The 20,212-nt window shown below is 39.6% G+C and overlaps 1 long non-coding RNA gene and 1 other non-coding gene across 2 annotated transcripts; both read right to left on the reverse strand.

Moving 5' to 3' along the window:
* Positions 1–8,775: 8,775 nt before the first annotated feature.
* On the reverse strand, positions 8,776–20,173 carry LOC141466604 (uncharacterized). The gene is made up of 5 exons (XR_012463309.1): positions 19,924–20,173; positions 14,483–14,703; positions 13,330–13,508; positions 12,117–12,326; positions 8,776–11,583 (listed from the first exon to the last, which is right to left on the reverse strand). It is a non-coding gene; the product is annotated as an uncharacterized lncRNA (long non-coding RNA).
* Positions 14,330–14,417, reverse strand: LOC141466958 (small nucleolar RNA SNORD93). Its single transcript, XR_012463321.1, has one exon. It is a non-coding gene; the product is annotated as a small nucleolar RNA SNORD93 (small nucleolar RNA).
* Positions 20,174–20,212: the final 39 nt, after the last annotated feature.

The following is a 20,212-nucleotide window of genomic DNA, read 5'->3' on the forward strand; positions in this document are numbered from 1 at the left end:
TCTGTCTGACACTTGTGCCTCTGTCTCCTTGGAGAGTGACCTGAGCGCTGGTGCTACCACAGGAACAAATACAGGAAATTAATGTTGAAACAACCTAAGGTGGGACTAGCAGAGCATTTGTGGGCAGTACTGGTGGCTGTGCTCTGCCACGTAGGTTTAAGCATTGAGGATTTTCTTGTCATGCTTTGGTGTCAAGAAATGCGAGACTGGTACCTGAAGCCAGAATGTTAGAAACTTCTGGACTGTTTCTGGCAGAGGGTTAAAGAAAAGGAGGTGGGATGATGAGTGGGTGTGAAGGATTTTTTTGCTTTCTTAAAGGAGGTGGCAACTAGGCTAGCTATCGAGGTGCCCCTTACTGAGGAGAGAGTGGAATTGAGAGGACTTGGTGAATGTATTAGTCTCATCAGCTGGATAACTGAGGGAGCTTATGGAAGAGACAGCGCAAAGGCTACAGCCTTTGGTCAGATCTGACCTTACAAGGTGTGAAGGAGGCATCAATAAGGATTGAGGGTTGGAAGTTGGACATCTCAAGGTTTGTAGATATCAACCAGAGAGGACAACAAGGAGCCAGGAGTTCACAAGGTACATGGAAATGGCAAGTCTGGTGTGATGGAGGAACAAAGCAGAAGGAAGTGTATGGTCTAGTGGAATCACCAGAAAGTCTTTGTGATGGACTGAATTACCAGAAGACAAAACTGAGTTTAACTTTTGCAAAGGGAATGAAAATACACGTACAGATTCCTTAACTATAAAAAGAAAACCAGGGAAAAAGCACAAAGGGGGAGGAGCAGGAACCGGGCTGAGACCAGAGACCAGCAACTGTAAGTAAATGTTTTCAAGAAGATTGACATTGCCACCCCATGGCCAGTCAGTACAAGGACACAGCGATGCACATCCAAAGGCTACGGCAGAAGGGATGGTGGGGTTACGTTCCTACAGTAAGTGTCACAACTGCTTCTCTGAATTGACAGTGAAGGTCGGGCACCTTGGGTAGAGCACAGCCTGAGCTGTTCGTCATTCCCGCCACGGGCACCAGGGTAAGCCCCACGGGTTCACTTACACCCCACGGTACGTGGTCTGAACAGAGCAGACTCCATATGCCAAGAACACCCCAGTGACTCACAGGGTCACCTGCTGACCTCCTCTGAGCTTTTAGTTATCACAACAGGTTACTTTCCTCGAGGCTTCAAGCAAAGGTAATAGAAGCCTCCCTGTGGTTTGCTGTGCTCTGCTCTATGGAAATTAAACATTTTCTTTGCATCTTTCGTTACCTGGACAGATGATGTGAAGCACGGCAGGGTTACAAGCCTGAAGTCACTCTGTGGGTCCTAGCAGTCAGAAGGAAGATGCTCAAATCTCTCAACATCTACTCAGTGGGCAAGTTATTAGCTTGCATGAACTCCCCATGCCTTGCCAGTCACCTCTTCTAACCTCCACAATATTCTGACAGGCAAATCAAAATGTCAAGTCAAATAAAACACTGAGCACCTACGACAGCAGGCTGTCATATGGAAAACAGAAAAAAAAGAAAAAAAAAAAGCCAAAAAAGGAGGTTCAGGGTGTTCAGACAGCCTTTTTCCAAAAGACTAATATATAGTTTGTAGGAAAAGAAACAGCATGACAGAAAATACCGGCTCTCATTCAACTGCAAACATGGAGCACTTGTGTCACTTCTCACATACCGCTCCACCTCTTCACAGGTGTGTGTGTGGCCGTCATCAGCTCCACTCATCCCAATTCATATTTCTTGGGGAAATTTTCTTTTTCTGTTGAGTTATATAGAAGGTGACTGAATTATCTGAAAAAAGCCACATGGAGCTATATGAGAATGTAGGATAACAGAGAAATACTGGGTTACTGATAAATCCTAACTTTTTATAAGCTACCGCATTGTATAGATTAAATGATAGTTTTGCTGTCATAGTTATCTGTGCTAATTACAGCAATTAGAATGCTTGTGGAGAAGGAAATTTGCAAAAAAGAATATTAAGTGTTCAGCACTCAGCTGCCTGTCAGCTGAAAGGAGGGCGAGTTAATTGAATGTAACAGTCTATCCTCTTTCTGCTGTAAATCAGCGGTTAATTATAACGTGCAGCTACATGGCCATATGTCATTTGCGCTGGCACAACAGTATCGTGTCCCGTTATTGATCACCGCACTAGTGGAGCTGAAAGCGGTTATACCCCTGCACTAAAGGCCTCACGGAGGTCTGACTGGTTTCAGCATTGCATAAAACTCACCTTCATTCAAAACGTAGGAATTAAAATTATGCCAAATATCCTACCGGAATCTAACATATGTTTAGTGTGTTGCATTAATATGTGAAACCTTCTTTCACTATTGCTATTCACTGTAAATATACTTAAATATAAAAGGAATAGATGAAGTGGCAGAAATATCCCCTAGGAGCAGGTACAGAATTACTGAAAAAAGAGCTGTTGCCGAGTGCAATTTTTCTGTAGGCTTCCTGAAACTAAGCAGAGCTGTCCCAAACTGATTTAGTGTCTCCAGGTATCTAGAAACTGGCTACTTTTAATCTATAGCAGCTTTGGTTGCCTACTAAAAAAAAATGCAGAGTTGTCTAAAGGCCTGCTTTTCTCAAATGTTTGTTTTCTATTTAATGGTGCCTGATTTGAAATCCTGCTTAGAAAGTAAATGTGGTTTTCATATGAGCGTGCCATAGAAATTGTTCCTCTACCTCACCCCTCGTGATGAGTTTTCAGGCCAGAGGACTGGTCTGTGTAGCTGCAGATACCAGAAACGAGTGTGGGAAAGAAGAAAAAGCCTTAAACCCAAGAGGCCAGTTGTTTGGTGCAATAGAGCCTGGGGCCCCAGCTGCAGCCACTGGGAACAGGAGATAATGGCATAGTTATTGGAATATTTTAAAAGGACAATAAGGAATATACGCTAGAATATACTGCCAGACATTCCTCTAACTTCCCCCCCCATAAGCACTTTTTCTCTGTGAGGATAAACCGGACCATAACAGTATGTATTTGGCACAAAGTGCAATACAGCAGGGCAGAGAAGTAGGCTTAATGAAGCCAGCCAGGCTAATTGTGAAAGGGAGGTGCTTTCCAACACAGATCAATCATGTCTTATGTTCTGCTTCAGATATAACTCAATATTGGACATCATGCAAAAATATGACGTTTTGTGGTGCCAAGAAAGCCGTTATTAGGCCACTTTATTAGACTGAGCATATGGTAGTCTGTGTGTTTAATCATTTTTATTCCCTATTAACCAAATAATAACTGGTGAGTAACGTGAGGTATTTTGTTGAAAAGGGGAGTTGAGTCTTTACAGTATTTGGTTGGTTGAAGGTGAGAAAGCATCCAGCTCCCTTCAACCAGAGGAGCAAACACACCACTTACTTACACATCCATTTATACACCTGTGTCTGGCAAACAGGGAGTTAGGTGCCCATCTAAATGTTTGCACTGAGGACTCAGTGTAAGCACAGACAGAAAATTAAAGGATAATTAACGCTTTGCCCATTTAGACCAGAGCCCTTGATGCCACATTCTCCTCATGACAGCTGCAGCTAGAAAGGTTTGCTCCAAAAGGACAGCGCAGAATTAATCTCATTTCAATAAATCAGAATCTCACTGAAGACATTACCTTTATCTTAGATTGTGTGTTTTTATTGCACCTACCTTACCTTTCCTTCTTTGGGTATGTAGCTTCATAAATAATCGCCTCTTCCGTGCAGATTGTTATTTGAAAGTCAATGGCTTTCAAATTTGTTTTTTTTCAGGTCAGCATTGGGATACCTTGTGGAACCAGAGCTTCCAACATGTGAGCTCTGAGCTCTCTGCAGTGCCTTGCTCTGCTTGGTCCTATGTTTTTGGTGCTGCAGCTCTGGTTTTGCAGCATCTCTGGAACTCTCAGTCATATGGTGACTGCTCAAAAGGTGTATCAGTCATATGCATCCTCTATGGTATAAGAGCCCTCTCTAATTTGGCTGCTCTTGGCCTTGGGTTGCTCCCCCTCACCTTGCCCCTCATAGGAAGCCACAAGCAGAAAAGCAGGGACCCGATGGAGGTTGTTCTGGTGCTCTCTGCTCCAAAAAGCCAAGATGAATGTCATTTCTGAGAGGCATTTTTATTTCTGAAAGTACAGAAATCTATCGAAGAGCTGGTATCTATTCAAACAGCTGACTGTTTGGGGCAGCATGCCCAGAAATGTTGGTATTTGAGCTGAAAATGTAAGTGTTCATACACCCTACTTCCTGCGGTTGTGTAGTTATGGTATGAGTCTGCTTTGTCAGGCGGAAACAAAAATACCGTTCTGCCTTTTCCCTTTTTCTCAGATGTCATTTTGCAACGTACGTCTCTTTCCCAGGATTACAGGGGCATAAGCTCTTCCTGAAGCTGGGTTGGTGGTGGCTGCCTCCATCTAGTTGTTTGTAGACTGACTTGGAAATTGCAGTGACAGAGAACAAAGAAATAAGGAGTCCTGCATAAGGAACGACTGCTGTTTGCGGTTCCTGTGAAGGAGCGAAATGGAATATCCTGGGTGAAGAGGTCAAAAGCAAGACACAATGGCACTAATGCCACTGAGAGCCTACACTGATGTCACAGTGTTATGGCTTGAGGTAGAAGGAATTTATTTCTTCTTGTCTCGTGATGGACTGCCTGCTTTCAGGTAACACAGTCTTGTAGCAGTGTTCATCAAACTTTTTGCTTGCCTTCTGTGTTAACAGAAACTCAGTTGCCCTCAGGTGAGTGCGAACAAACCAGTTTCTGACTGTAGTGCAAACCTGGCTCTGCAGGAGGGGAACCCATACCACTGCTTAAAAGGTATTTTATAGTTACAATGTCAAGATATTGATACCATAATTGCAGTTTCTTCTCACTGGCCTGGCCAGGAAAAAGGGTGTTGCTGCTGAGCAGCACTGTGTTTTTCTGATATTTCGTATTTCACTTGCCAGACCTAATCATGACCTTGCAATCTGAGAAACACCCACCACCTGTACAGGGCTGGGTGGGAGCATGAACTTCTCTTACACAGAAACGCTAGTATTTTGAAATGCTTTGTTCCAAAATGGGACTTTTACAAGGAAAAATGTCAGAAACACTAGTATGTGTCTTTTCCATTGTCCCTCTATGTATTCTATATATAATATATAAAAGGAAATAATGTCCTATTTCATCTCCTGGCCGCTCTTGCCAGCTCCCAAAGATGTCTGTGCACAAAGCTGAATTCTGGCCCTCATGGTCAAAGATTTGCCCATGACCTTTTTTGTATCACTGCTTCACACAAATCTGAAGGAAGCTAATTGAAAGGTGGGCACCTCTAACAATTGTCTTGTGAAGTTTATCTCCTGCAATTAGTTAACCAACTCCATATTTAACATGTACCTATCAGCAGGTGACAGAGCACCCCTTTCCTCTGTAGCTAGAGTAACACTCCAAACCTTTTCCTCAGCATGTGCTTCATTCTTGGAGATCTGAAAGTCTGCACTTCATCTGCAAGCGATGCCTGGGCTGGCATCTTTGCACTGCACTTCTATGCAGGCAGGTTCATGGGGCTTTTCAGGATGGTGATAGGGTTTATCCAATGAACTTGTTTATTTTCTAATGCAAACACGTCGGTGATGACTTCAAAACAGAGGTGTTGCACAGCTGGATGAGAGCTCCTTTACATTTTGGCAGTGGCTCATGCACCTCCTCCTTCCAGCTCCTGGTTATTGCCTTGCTGCCTACCAGGGATGCTGCAGGCTTGCACTGAACTGAGACTGAGTGCATGTGGCGTGGCTGAATTACTGTCAGTACCTGGTGCTTCGCTGCTTTCACAGCTTAATTAAACTCCAAGTGTAATTCTGGGGCTCTGCAATTTAGTAATGTCTGAATTAAAACTCTTTATTCTTGGAGATAATCTAGAAAGTGGATTATTCTTTCTGCTGGGCTGCTATGACCCGTCTTGCCTGGCAAATCAAAAGTTGTTGTGGTCAGCTGTGAGGGATCAGACATAGCATGGGAGGTCCCGAGTACAGTGGAGCAGCTTTTGTAGTCACCACAGCCTGGTCTGGACCTCTTGCGGTCCTTTGTAGTCAGGTCATCTCCCGCCTCTAACAACTCTGGGTAGCCAAATGACTGAGAGTGTCCTGCAGGTCACCTACCCTGTTTATCGCCTGGCAGAGATGGTTCTTAGCAAATCAGGCTTTCCTCCTTCCCAGAGCTCATCTTTTGGCTTGAGATAAACTATGTGCCAAGTATATACCAAGGCAGACGCCTTGCAAGCCTTCTAACATTAATTAAGAGAACAAATACAGAGTGAAATTCTGCTCTTGAGCTCTGTAAATACAGAGGCACTCCAGAGAAGGCAATTTTGAGATTGCTCTGGATTTAAGACATTTTACTTGGCTTATCTGATGCTGCAGCCTTGTTACCATCCTCCTGGATGGACCTCAGGCTGCTGGGTCTTTTGCTGACAGGTTTGGCTGTGTTGTGGCTGGTCTCAAAGTGCAGGTCTTTGGCCTTGTCATAAACAGAACAATTCCTTAATTTTTCTGCTGGGAATGGTTTTCCGTGTTAACAAACCAGTCCATTCTTTTAACCCTCTGTTCTGCTGTTGCTGCTGCTGTTTGCACGCATTTCCACTTATACTTCATACCAGCCTTCATTTTTCCATTACAAATCTCCACAGCTGCTGTAGATATTCCTGATCCCATTATATTAGCAATTATAATCTCTCTGAAATATATCATTTAATGCCACACACAATCTTTGACAGCATGCACATGAATGCTCTGTCGAAACGTAAATGAAGCTTGTAAATGTTAAGGTATCATACTCAGTGAAAGAAAACGCTAAAATCGGGGGCGGGGGGGCTCCATGTCCTATGTCTGCTGAAGCACAGACATTAAAATGCTGAAGTACATGTGAAATAATTAAAACACTGAGGTGGCCAATATAAACAGCTTGAAAAATAACAAAGTTGTGCCCACCAAAATAGTAAATGGAGAACCGATAGTGTGCATTTCCCATAACGTGTGTCGGAGGATTTGAAAACACCGCTCCCACTGGTGTCGTGAAGTTACTGCTCTAAATTTACTGTTAGTGGGAGAAAAGCCACCATTCACGGTTTAATATCTTACTGCTTGTGCCCAGCAATGAAAGCTATACGTTATTGCTGACAGGAGGCTAAATCCTGACTTTACCTTAAATCCTGAAGCTGAGGTTTGCTAGTCCTCATCAGTGCTGGGTATGGAGTCGAGAGGGGCGAGCCTGCGTTCAGCAGTCAGTGTTAGAACGTGCCACTATGTGACAGCATTAGACACTCTGAAATGCAGGACAGCACAGTAAAGTCACCAATTAATCTGCTGTGCCTAGTTATGAAAAACCAATCTCGATCAGCTGAAAACTGACCAGTAGAAGCCTGCACGCTCCTGGCTTTTAGCCCTGTTTTAGCTACTCACTATTACTTGGCAGTAGAATCTTAAAATCCATTCTCAGTAACCTTTTTCTTCGTTCTGTAATTGGATTCATTAGTGACACCGGGACTAAGGTGTTTCCCATGTCAGTGACTTGAGAGACAGCTGCAGTTAAGCAGGACAGCCTGGAAACTCCAGCCGCCTGAAGAGGAGAAAAAAATTGCAAATGCATGATGCAACACCTTAAAGAGGACAAAACTTCACTGATCTAACAGTTTACTCCTCGGATTCTAATGCAGAGTGATATCTTCTTGGGACAAGTATATGGACACCCCAGAGGACTGGAAGCTCTAAGGCTGGATTTATCCAAGTTGGAGATAAATCAAATTTGGCACAAGCTAGCCTTTGCATTTTTTTCTAACGTTGAGATCTAATTAAAAATGGAAGGTAAATGTGGTTAAGATCCCACAGAAGAATGTAGTAAGAGATGCCACACACTGTCCTAAATACAATCTTAATGCAGAATCCTTGTTCTCGACCAATCATAGAGCCATGCTCCCGGCCTATTTTTGTCACCACACACTTTTTGGCTTTTTCAAAGTTTGGGCTGGACTCTGGCATAGCATTCACCACAACTGTAAGGTAAGTGCATGAAATTTTATTTTTTTTTTAAATTTGTTGTGGAAACTGGAATAAGAAAATTCAGGAGAACTATCTGTTCCTGCCCCTACTACAGAACTCCTATGTATCAACCGAATCACTCCAGTCAAAATGTTCCTAATTTTCTAATGTCAAATATTTGCATGTGTGGTTCTAGGTAGCTGAAACATTGAGTATTTTCAAGCTGCAGCTTAGGTTTGCTGTATGTGTATATACATATATACACACACATATAAACATATATATACTCAGTAATGTCTTGGTATTGATATCCAAGCTGGCTCATTTTAAATTAAATCTGATCTGATAAACCTACAGTTCTGTACTGTATATGTACATTTATATACATAAAATGCATGCACAAGTGTCTATACATATGTACATACATATACATGTGCGAGCTGCAGGTTTTTCAGAATTAACTTAAGACAATCTAGTTTGGATACCAGTATCATTCCTGCAGGAAGCACAACCTTCCCCGTGAGTCATAAACCAGTTTCTTGATGGCAGTGACACTGCAACTCACCAGGTGGCTGGTGAAAAATGTTTGTGCCTTAACGTTTTTTTAGCCTTCTAAAAGTGCTGGGTACTCTGCAAATGCTGACACCCTCCCTCTACAAACCAGGCCTTATGCCCTATTGAGTAGGAAGAATACGACCTTACAAGAAAGCTGATTAAATGCATTAAAGTTTAGGGCTCCTGTAACTCCTATGTTCCAGTAAGATGCCCATAAGATGACCACGGAGAAATAATTTTATTGAGTGCACTTAAAATGAAACCAACAGTAGTTTATAAAATGCATTGTAACTACTGGTTTATTATACAGAAAACTCAACAAATACTAAATTTACTATAAAAACATACAACAATCAGAGAAGCAGAAAGGAAAAAAAAATTTAAAAAAACACCCCCGTGTGCACAGGGGTAAGAAGCATTTGTGCAAATGGATGTACTCCTGGCTTGGAGCCAATGGGGGAGAAAAAGAAATTGCTATACACAGATTCCCAGAAGGAGTAACAGAAGTTGCAGCAGACTGTTGGGGGCTGAAGTATGTCAAGAACGAGATTAGTGATTAGTAGCTTCAGACAATTTGAGCTGAGTCTGCTCCCAGGTAGTAGACTCCACAAAATTCTAAACATGGAAGCAATCCTTGGTGTTTTGCTGCTACTTGTGACAGTAAGTATAAAAATGCTTAATTTACTTAATGGGAGAAGGACACTTGAGCGCATGTTTAAGGGTCCTGGCAACTTGACAGCAGCAGGCTTTAATTTTCATTGATGTAGAATTATCTTTTCACTGTCATTAAAACTCCCATCTCTGAAAAACCATTACCCGAGTAACTGATTTTGATCAAATACAAGCTTTATACACAGCATATTCAAATTTATTTCATTTTTAAAATCCAAAACTAAGTATACGTTGCCAATAAAATACTATTTTATTTTTTGTCACAGGCACACAACAATGTCATGTTCTTTATTCAGACAGTATATATCTAGCCATTTGTTTCCATATAAAGAAATACAGCAAGAGGCCTATGGTCAATCCGCCCAGAGCAACACCTACTGCTCTAAGACAGTTATTTTGCATCATCTGCAACTCCCTCTGTACTTGAGTTGGGCCTGCTCAGCAGAACAAACACAACTGCACATATCAACGACATGCTTCCGAGGTAGTAATATCTTAACTGCTCTTAAATAATATTTTTTTTTAACATTTCACATATATACTACAAGTAAAAGGGAAAGCTGGGTACAAACAAAAGAGAATATACGCTGTTAGTGTAAGAAAAGATCATTGTGGAGGTAGAGCTGTAAACCTATGAAGCTTACAGCAGGAAAAACTTGCCATGCTCCCAAAAGCTCAAGCTTATTTCCCCTTTAAAATGGTTAATGGTTTTAACTGAAAGACATAACCAGTTACACAAGTAACAATAACAAGGTAAAATTCTCCTTTAGCTCCATGTATTGAACAGATATAACTGCTATGGTAGAACTTACCTCTCATTTTCCCCATATTCAGGACATTTTTACCATTAATTTTCATATACACCTTATTTTACATAATTGCTTTATCAACACTTTTTCTATTTATACATGATTTTTATCTTTACAGCTTAAAAGTTATCTGTCAAAAAAGCTTCAAAAGTGTAGAGTGGATTTATCTGTGATTTTAATATAAAGGGAATTTTATCATGGAAAGCTTTGTTTCTTACCATAGAGCAACAGGTAAAGGAAGCCACCTATAAGATGGGAAGATGGGTTTAGATTTATCTGGGGGGCAGATGGATGTTGTCCTTCCCATGAACCCACACCTTTGCTCTCTTGCTGGAGAATGTGCTGGCTCTTCCAGCATATCATACTTCCGCACTGAGAATGAAGAACCTGTTAGCACTGTTGCAAGAGACTGAGAGAGTGGATTAAATGAGAGAGCTAAAGCCCCCTCACTCTGAAATATAGCAAATCTAAAAAATTCTGGAAGGTATTGTTGCTACATCAAAATTAAGGTTTAATTTTAGACTCAAAATATGGTATATTATATGTATCCTTCCCAAAATCATAGCATTTTCCCTGGGAGTATGAAATATATTTTGTTTAACTTATAGGTAGCAATGTACAATTTGGAATGAATTAAAGAAGTTTGACACTGGAAACCACAATTCACAAAGCAGCAGTTTTAGTTAATTGAATCGTTATCTTTCTTGCTGCTTCTTGAGCTAAGGGATACAGTGGTTTACTATAAAATTAGTCTGTAAATAAATGATTTCAATTAGTGGTTATTTTGAGAAGAGAGCTTACCTTCTGCAGAAGATTTAAAAAAAAAAAATCTTTTCCCTTTTGAGATAATTGCATTTTCAGGCCTCTTATAGAAAGTGTTTTGGAGATGTCAACTCTGTGAGGTGTAAAATTGTCAAGTACAAGGAGAAATAATCAAGAATCTTAAAGGAATTCAAAGTGGACTCTTGTAATCTATACTTACAAACCTTTACACAGTACTTAGAAAATCTCAAATATAGTTTAAAAGGCAGTAACAGGCTAATGTAAAGGTTGTCTGAAAACCTTCCCGGCACATCTGTGTCCCTGGACTTACTTCTTCAGAGGTTAACCTGAAATTCATTGCTTGAATTTACGGTAGTAAGTTTTGGAATAACTCCCACATTGTTTTAATTTCCTTTAAACCACTGCCAGATATTTCCGACTCCTATTTTAGCATGATTTGTCTGGAAATACACCAAAAATTCATGACACAGTAACAGGTTATTCAGTATTTGAGTCCAAACTGTAAGTGCCCACTCATCCACATTCTAATTTATAATCTTCAATGTGGTCCTTTTCAATGGAGTCATACAAACCGATGACTAATTCCCACCATCAACAAATGTCCACTGCAAACTAGCAGTAAGAAAAAAATGAAAAAAATGCATTGTGCTATGTGCTCGTTCATTCTACAAATGGGGTATTCAATATGCAGCACCGAATGTTCTGTGGTATATCTTATACAGGTCTTAGAAATGGCAGGCTTTGTAACAGCATACCTCCGGTCTTCTGTAGAAACAGAAAGAACAGTTTACACTCAGGCTTATAGATTAAAAAAAAAACCAGCGTATTTTTATAATTTAAAAAGCTGTTACAATGGCTAATGACCTCCTAAGCATACAAAGAAAATGGTATAGATAGTCAACATTAATCCCACAAATGTTACTGATCACAGGTAAATAAGGTGGGCTTGGTGAGTTAAGGGGAAGCCTATTGTAGGACTCATAATTTGAAACCCCCTTAAGTAAAGATGAAGGGGAGGGAGGAACAGTCTATTAGCATCTTAATCCTTCACCTGTATGCAAATTGACTTTTTAACAGTACATTCCTAGTACTGAGATTGGAACGGCTTTAAAGGCCTACATAGAAAGGCTCTTGGAAAGAGTACAACTTAAAGAATGACAAATATACATAAAAATGCAGAGTACTTGTTTCAATAACAAAATACTAGTCTTAAAGCAGATCTTTAGCCACCTGATCGCCATCCTTCTTGAGGAGAATATTCTTCTCAAGAGCGACAACCTGCCTGTCAGGTTACCTACCTTTTTCATCAGTGTAGGCTCCTCAGCAATCTGGGCTGCCAGCAATCCTTTCCATAGGTTGCAAGAGTTAGACATGACATAGGTTATTTGTGCAAAAAATATGCTTGGGCACTGCACCAGATCTCAGAAATCTGAATTTTGTTCTTGCTTCTGTAGGTCAGCTAGATGGGTAACTTGCAAGGTTACCACTCTATTGCTTAGCTTCTTCAACTGTAAGAGGAGGATGATGATATTCACTAGCTTTCAAAAACCATTTTAAGATATACATGGTTAGTTACTAAGCAGTGTGGATTTTCCCATGTGAGTAACACACAGCTGCTAATACCCTGACTTATCCCCTTTCATATTACCATCTTTATTTAAACATTCGCTATTCTTACTGCGACATAGCAAAACACTCATTTTGTCAAACAGCAATTGTAAAGAAGCTTTTATTCAGCACAAGTGTAATTAGAATAGTAGAGAACTGATGAGATTGTCATCAGCTTTGAGCTCCAGGGACTATCTGGTATTTTAAGTTCAAGTAACTGAAGTAGCAAAAATAGTTTTCAATTCAAGTCTGCCCTCCACTGGCTTAATGAAACACTGCTAATAAATTTTGGATCATAGTGTCTTTCTGTAATGAAGTGAAGGAACTAAATTAATAGAGGCTGATACAATTTATTAATTGCGACCTTTAGTCAGCATTTACTTTTAAATTTTTTAATAGTAGTTAAATAATTTGTAGATTTCTTTTTCAAGTCCCACTTAGGCTCCCTGGCAGGCTTTTGCTCTTCAGGTTTTCAAAAGCCCACCGGCGTATCATTCTTTTCAGTTGCTGGAACTAATATACAACATAGGAAGTAACATTCTGCACGTGGTTTGAAAGACATTTAATAGAAAAACTACAGAAAATAATTTTGCTGTGATACAATTAACAATTCTAATATATAGTGCTATGTAGTAATCAAGTCCTAATATCCTAAAAGAGACCAGTATCAGTCTAGTCTAGCCTAGTCCTGTCACTAGAAGTAGTCCTTCCCCCTAAAATGCGAAAGGAAGAACAACTTTTATTACTGCATTTATTTTAGAGAAAACTTTCCATCACAATTCCTACATGCAATTAACTCATCTCTTAACTCAGGAGGACTCATTCGCCGTTCTATATTTAAAGTAGGAAGGTAATTGGGGGTGGGGGTGGGGAGAAAAAGCTATCTTAGTTATACTTACTCACATAGACTCATCTAGCATGATTCCAATCCCAAGGTGACATTTGCGTCTGGAATACAAAATCTGTAGCATTATGCACTGGAGGATGTGATCAAGCTGAAAAGCCTCTGGTTCATTTATCTTGTCATCGTCATGCTTCGTTACACTTAACAGCATCTAATCTCTTGTGACTGCTACCTAAACCTAAAATAAAGAAGTAAAATGTTGTTTCTTCAGATATGTACTTAATGTACACTTACAAAAAAAAAGGGAAAGAATAAAAGTATTATAGAAATGTCATTTTACTTGGACCTTTCAAATGCTTGAAAATCAGGGTCAGATTCATAGCTTGCTCCAAGTGTGTCTAACAGACTTTATAAAGCAGAACATAAAGAACTTTCAGAAGTTCCTTGAATGTCCTCTGCTTCTGCTAAAATTCTTGCTGAAATGGCTATCATTCAAAATAAAACCCTTAGGAATCCATATGCTATTTACCAGGAAGCAGTGAAAGGCCCACAACTAATCTGTCCTTACTGGTTTGTGGGTGTTGTGGTGGTGGTGTTGGGTTTTGTCGTTTTCTGTTTGGTTGGTTGTTTTTGGTTCAGGTTTTTTTTTGTTTGTTTGTTCGTTTTGGTTTTTTTTTGGTTTAGGTAGGAAGGTATACAAAAACCCACTGAAATCTCATTAATCAGTCCTGTATGTACTGTTACAAATCACCCTCTTCCAAACCACCAGACTCCAAAAAATCAGTATCTAAAATGACTGCCATTCTGCACTTCTAGGAGATCGCTGTTTGAAACCAAGCATCTTGTAAGTCCTTTAAAATCTTTATAGATGTATACTGTTATAACAACATATTCTTCAGCAACAAAAATCTAGTTGAGATCTGTTGACACATAAAAGGTTTATATTCAAATATCTTTACAGGAAAATCCTCCTAGAGCTACTGAAACCTTCACTGCTCAGATGCTAAAAAAAGAAGCTTAATTTAAAAACAAAGAATGAGTAAATATGGATATTAGTTTTGGCCTCAGAAAATCCTTTAATCCATCAGATTTTTGCGTATCACTGAAAGTATGTAAGGAATCAGATTACTGTTTTCATCCTCGGCCAAGCAATCCATGCAATCATAAAAACATGCATTTAAGAACTATTGTGTTTTTAGAGGAACTACTTACAGTAAAAGGTAGCAGTATCTTTAAATGTAATACTTCGTTTTCATTATTAAATGAAGATGAGGGGAATGGGAAAGTCAAGTTTCAAACAACAGTGAAGTTTCGCAGCAGGCAATATTCAATTTTCAAGTACAACAGTTCTTATCAAAGGTCTCTAAAAGCATTTGATGAGGTTCTGTTGAATGCTGTCTCACCTCAGACTGCTCTTTCACTGGCCTCAGGAGCTGTGATGAAAAAAAAAAAAGAAATTATTACTTTGTTTGCACTCAACTCCATAGTACCACTCAGTTTTGTTTTATTTTTAAAGAAATAAATTGTATAGTTTTTGTACTGAAAATAAAACACCACTATACTCTGCTTTTTGCTCTTACTGCCCTGATCATTAAACTAATTTTCTAGCTACGCATCTGACAATACCACTTTTCTTTAAAATATCCTGTATCAGACAGTGACCAGAGTACTACCAAGAAGCATTACACAGAAATTCACATGAAAGATTATAATCTGGACAGAACTTTTTTTATATGCATTATATATGCGTTACTACCGCATTACAAGTATGTTCTGAAAATATGCTAAATGCAACAACTCAAACATATTCACCTCCAAGTAATCTAGGTCTTAACAATATTCAAGAAAGAGATATTTTACAATTCTGACATTTCCCACAACGTAATCAGACGGCCTTAGTCTTTTTTATTTTGACTGTATTGCTTTCCATTTCTATTTGTCTCTTTGAAATGACAAGGAACGTTGTAGTACTGCACAGTAGCTGGGTTTTATTAGACTAAATGAATGGGAATACTAAAATAGAATGGAAGAAAAGGACCATCATCACTAGGGCACAGTGAAAATAGAAAGTTTAATCGTAATAATAAAGTGAAATAGAATGTCTAGTCACAATACACTACCATTTTTACTGATATCATAAAGATTCAGCCTGTAATGGAAATCTGTTAAACACCTCTTGCTTATGGTCTTGTATTATTTATACTGATTTACAGTGTAATCCTTAAGTATGAAATATCTACTGCAGTTCTTTGAAATGTAAGTTCCTCCTAAACAGAGTCAAACTCAAACTTTGTTCCCAAGCAGATTAATTTAACGCAGTTTCTTGACAGTAAATTGAAGGGGAAATCTCAGAAGTGAGAGTGGTAAGTGCATAATGGAAGTCTGCAGGGATTTCCTATGCAGGGTTTACAGTGATTTTTCACAAACGTTAATGTGTCACTTCACTTGGTCTCCTTCTTCAGACTTGTGAGTTGCATGCATTGTTGCATGGCTTTACATGTGGTGTGTTGAGATAAAGCTTTAGAGGTCCGGAATTCTTTAACCTGAAATGTATCCTTTGCACCAAAAACCAAAGACTAAAGCTATCACACCGAGTGACATCATTTCCCTGAGCTAGAGACTGATGCTTAAGTGATTCAGTCACATCTATAAGAATCTCATTTCTCTCCTTTACCCATAAAAACGGAAACATTTGTCCAGTTTACAATGAGTGTTAGTGGTATTTATTTGCTATGAAAACACAGCTCTTGTGGAATTACTGCTAATCAAGTTAATAAAACAGTAGGGATTCACATTCCTGTTGTCCCAGTTAAAATCTCTGCAATTTTATTTCTGATTTTATTGTTGTTGCTGATCACGTGAACTATGAGGCAAAAGAAATTCAAAGAGGATTTTTGTAACAAAAAACTTTCAGCACATATAAACACTAGTTTTCTTTTGTCACTCCAGCAATTTGGTCTCATTTTTCTAATTCAGTGGATACAACATTCCAAGTGGTTTTGTCTCCATTATCAGCCATAAGAAAAAAAAAAAATCAAGTAAAACAATACCCTTCATGGAAGTGTTACCACAATAAATTATAAACATGAACTAGTACCCACAGTACTCTCACAACATTCTACTTCTGTCTTCTCCAGGCAAAGCTGCCTCCATCAATTTATTACAGTACCCATTTCTTTGGGCATTATTTCTCCTTTCAAAACAGCTCATTGTTTCATGCCCAAGCGTAGGTACCTTAGTTTTAGGGGCCAATTTTCAGTATTTCAGTCATTTGACGAGTGATGTCCCACCAGCTTGAACTTTCAGGGAAGACAACTGATGCTCTCTTTTAGCATTTGGCTGAGTCAATAGCTCACCAAAGGACTGCTGAGCTCGTAGACCCTCTGACATCCTAGGTGCAACAGGAGCCAGATAAAGGCACAGAAGACTTCTGGAGTCAATACAAACCTTTATCATTGGCATGCTCTGTTTTTTTGTGTTGTGTGGGGATTTTGTTTGTGTGTTTGTTTTGGTTTGGGAAGGCTTGTTGGGGTTTGGGTTGGTTTGTTTTTTACTGCAAATATGATACTTTGGACAGTACGAGGCCATGGATATGTGTTAATGGTAGAAGCACTGTTCTCCAGTCACCACAGATATCCCTTCTCAGCTTCAGTCTGTAACACTGTATAAATGGAGACCATTAGATATACAGAATCAACTTTGTTTCATTTGCATACAAAACACATGCACTTGGGCTGCTCTAGGCCACACCACTGATTTTGTTTGCAAGAAAACTGCGGCAAAGAAATACTAACTTTCTTGCTACTAATTTCTTGGCTTCTATGGTTAAATACAGGAAATAACTTACAAGCTTTTGGTCAAACATCAGAATTAGCAGACATGAGAAATGAAAGCAATCAAGGAAAGGTTCTGTGCTCTGAAAATTATTCCTTGACTTGATGCGTGAAGGAAAGAAGAGAAGCAGCTGGTACATGTGGCACGCAGTTGTAAGTACCCTTTCTCAGAACACCCACAATAAGAATATACTGTATCACATGTGGCACTCAAACCAATTTATACTCAAAGGAGACAGACCTGTTTAACCATATTGATCCGTTGTTTAACACACTTGATCCTCTGAATCTCACTTACACTAAATTACAAGAAGTTTAATGAAAATACCTTTTGAATTTCATTCCAATGCAGCTGGTCATGTTTTACTGCAATATTTTGTAAGAGATCATTAACAAACCGTGTGCTGTAATGAACAGTTGGTTTTGTGTGTTTAGAAAGAACAAGCTGTAACAGTAACTACATTGTAGAAACAGATCTGATTTGGTCCCATCTACAAAGGAAAAACAATTTAATAAAAACTGCTGAAAATAAGTTCCTGCAGCAACCTCTTCTCTTCCTTTGCAAGGGTCAGAAAAGGTTCATTGGTTTGAGTTTTTTCTCTTTTGAGGATGAAAAGCCATTACTGACAAATGAATATGCCTCTTGCACTACACTTGTTCAGAAGAATAGTAAATTTATCATTTTGAATGTTTGTACAATTCTACTCATGAGTACTAGTTTGGAAAGTTTGACAACAGTGATATACCAAAAAATATTGTAAGCTAATGCAAACCTATGGATAGGAAGACCTACCACAATTTCAAGCTAGAATTCTCAGCTCGAATAGAAGGCTATCCCTAAAATAATTTAGCAATAGTTATATAGTACTCAATTTCAAGATCAGAAATACAGCAATCCACTGATGGACAAGTAGCAGGCCAGATATGACAAAGCAGGAATACGTGACCACACTGGTTAAGTACAAACTCACCTTTAGTGCCATCAAGAAAAAAGCAACAGACAAACAGTATGTCACAGGGAGCTCTGTCTTTATGGATGAATTATTTGTATTACTAGTTGCCTAAGGCTGCCACAGGAAAGCCTTCATTAGTATGTTCCATACATTCTGGATTTATTACTAAAAGTGTTCCATTAATCTGGAGATACTATTTTGAAGTAACATCATATTGGTTGCTAAACAATGAACTGGAAAAAGCCCTACCTGCAAGATGATACCAGGAACACTTTATTTTTTTAAAGTGAAATGAAGATATCTAGCTAGTATTTTTCTACCTATCCCATCAGCTTATTTGCTGCAGAACGAGCGGATTCAGCCAAAACTGATTGTTTGAAAACTTCATCAAGCAAAACTAACTCTTACAAAGTCAATTGACACAACATGTTCTTCCCATTATTATGTGTCATTACTTGGAGCATACTTTGTTGCCCCTAATGGCTGAGAATATAAAGAAAATATGACATATGATCATGTCATGTGCTACTTGTCATGAAGGCATATTCTTTTGGGAAAGGTGTAGGCTCACAGTCCAAGCTTCAAACTGATGTTCATCTGCTGATAAACTACAGCACTAGTGCCTAACCTTTCTTTAGGGGATAAGCTACTCAGTTTATAAAGAAGCCACTCACAAACTCTAAGCCTCAGCTTTACTTGTTAGATAGCATTAAATAGTGTCAGTCACTAGACCAGAAATACTGATGTATCCCATCAACATGTTTAATGCCTAAGAAAGCACAGTGCATACGGACTGGTTTATGTGAGGAAAGGCTGTTCATGCATTCTGTAACGTAACAGTGCCTTTCTGCCACCACATCACCAAAATACTCTTTTATCCTCCACATTTTGATTAATAGTAGATCGTGGCAAAAGCAAGCTGTGGGCTGCCAGAAACCCTCGTGTGGCTTGCAGTTTGCTACCTGTCCATACCTGGAAAGCTAGGAGCAAGCTCATATTTTGATCATTTCAGAATGGCAGAGCAGGCATCCACACGTTGGAAGAGAAAATGAGGTATTTGTGTAAGTGATATTTATTATCGCCCTGAATTCTTTTTTGGATCTAAAAGCACTGACCTGATGTTATTCTTAATGCGACAAAATAGCTACAGAACTTCAAGTAATTGCCTTAGGCAAACCAATACATAACATGGAGAACCTTAAGCGTGTCTGATCAGTAAATCATGACTATGAACAAAACTGAGTAGATTTCTGCGCTGCCACAAGGAGTGATTTCTAAGAACTTTTTTCAGGGTTTCCATATGCAATTAAATTCCCTCCAAACTATGACAGGAGTTTGACATAGTTAGCAGACATGATACAAATTGCCAATACTAAATACTGCAGCCACATTAGTAATACTACGAACATGAACACCTGGATCTAGCATTACAGCAAAAGGCAACAGACTACCTGAGAAACAATGAAAACATGGTACACATATGACATAACCGGCAGAGTCAACAGCACAGAGGTCATGCAGCAAAATGTCTCATAAGTAGTTGTGTCAAACATCTCGGTGTTTAGGGTGCTGCAAGGGGATCCTGCAGAGGCCACTCATTTATTAATTAGAAAAGAAAGTGCCTCAGGACTTAATCCAGGCTCTGAGTTTGGAAGGACAACAAGCCCTAAGTGCTATACTGACATTTTTTAGATATTAGGTCTAAAACCAGAACACCTGTCCCCATTATTTCTAGTCAAGCTTTCATCCCCAGAACACACTTCCACAGACCGAACGCACCGCACAGTCTGGTATCAAAGGCGGAGAGGCATTTCCAATTTCACCCAGAAACATTTTACCTATCGCTCCACCTCTACCTCCCACTTACCAAAAGGCACTTCCTCCTAGCCTCCAGAGCCGGCCACTAAAGTCTGCGCGTAACTTGAGAGGTCCGGGGGAAAAAAAAAAGAAAAAAAAAAGGCAAACCAAAACAATTAAATAAACGCAGGACCTACAGGCAGAGGAAGAATGCCCACAGCTTTTGCAACCCTCCTCACCCTCGAACAGCGCGCTGCCCTTGGCCGGTCACCCTGGCCTTGCGCGGTGACAGGCCGCGGCGGGCCAGGCCGCGCTGGATCTGAGGCGGCAGCGAGACACGGCACTGCGCATGCCCGGTG

The sequence above is a fragment of the Numenius arquata genome, chromosome 7 (assembly GCF_964106895.1).
Source record: "Numenius arquata chromosome 7, bNumArq3.hap1.1, whole genome shotgun sequence".
Lineage (NCBI taxonomy): Eukaryota > Metazoa > Chordata > Aves > Charadriiformes > Scolopacidae > Numenius > Numenius arquata.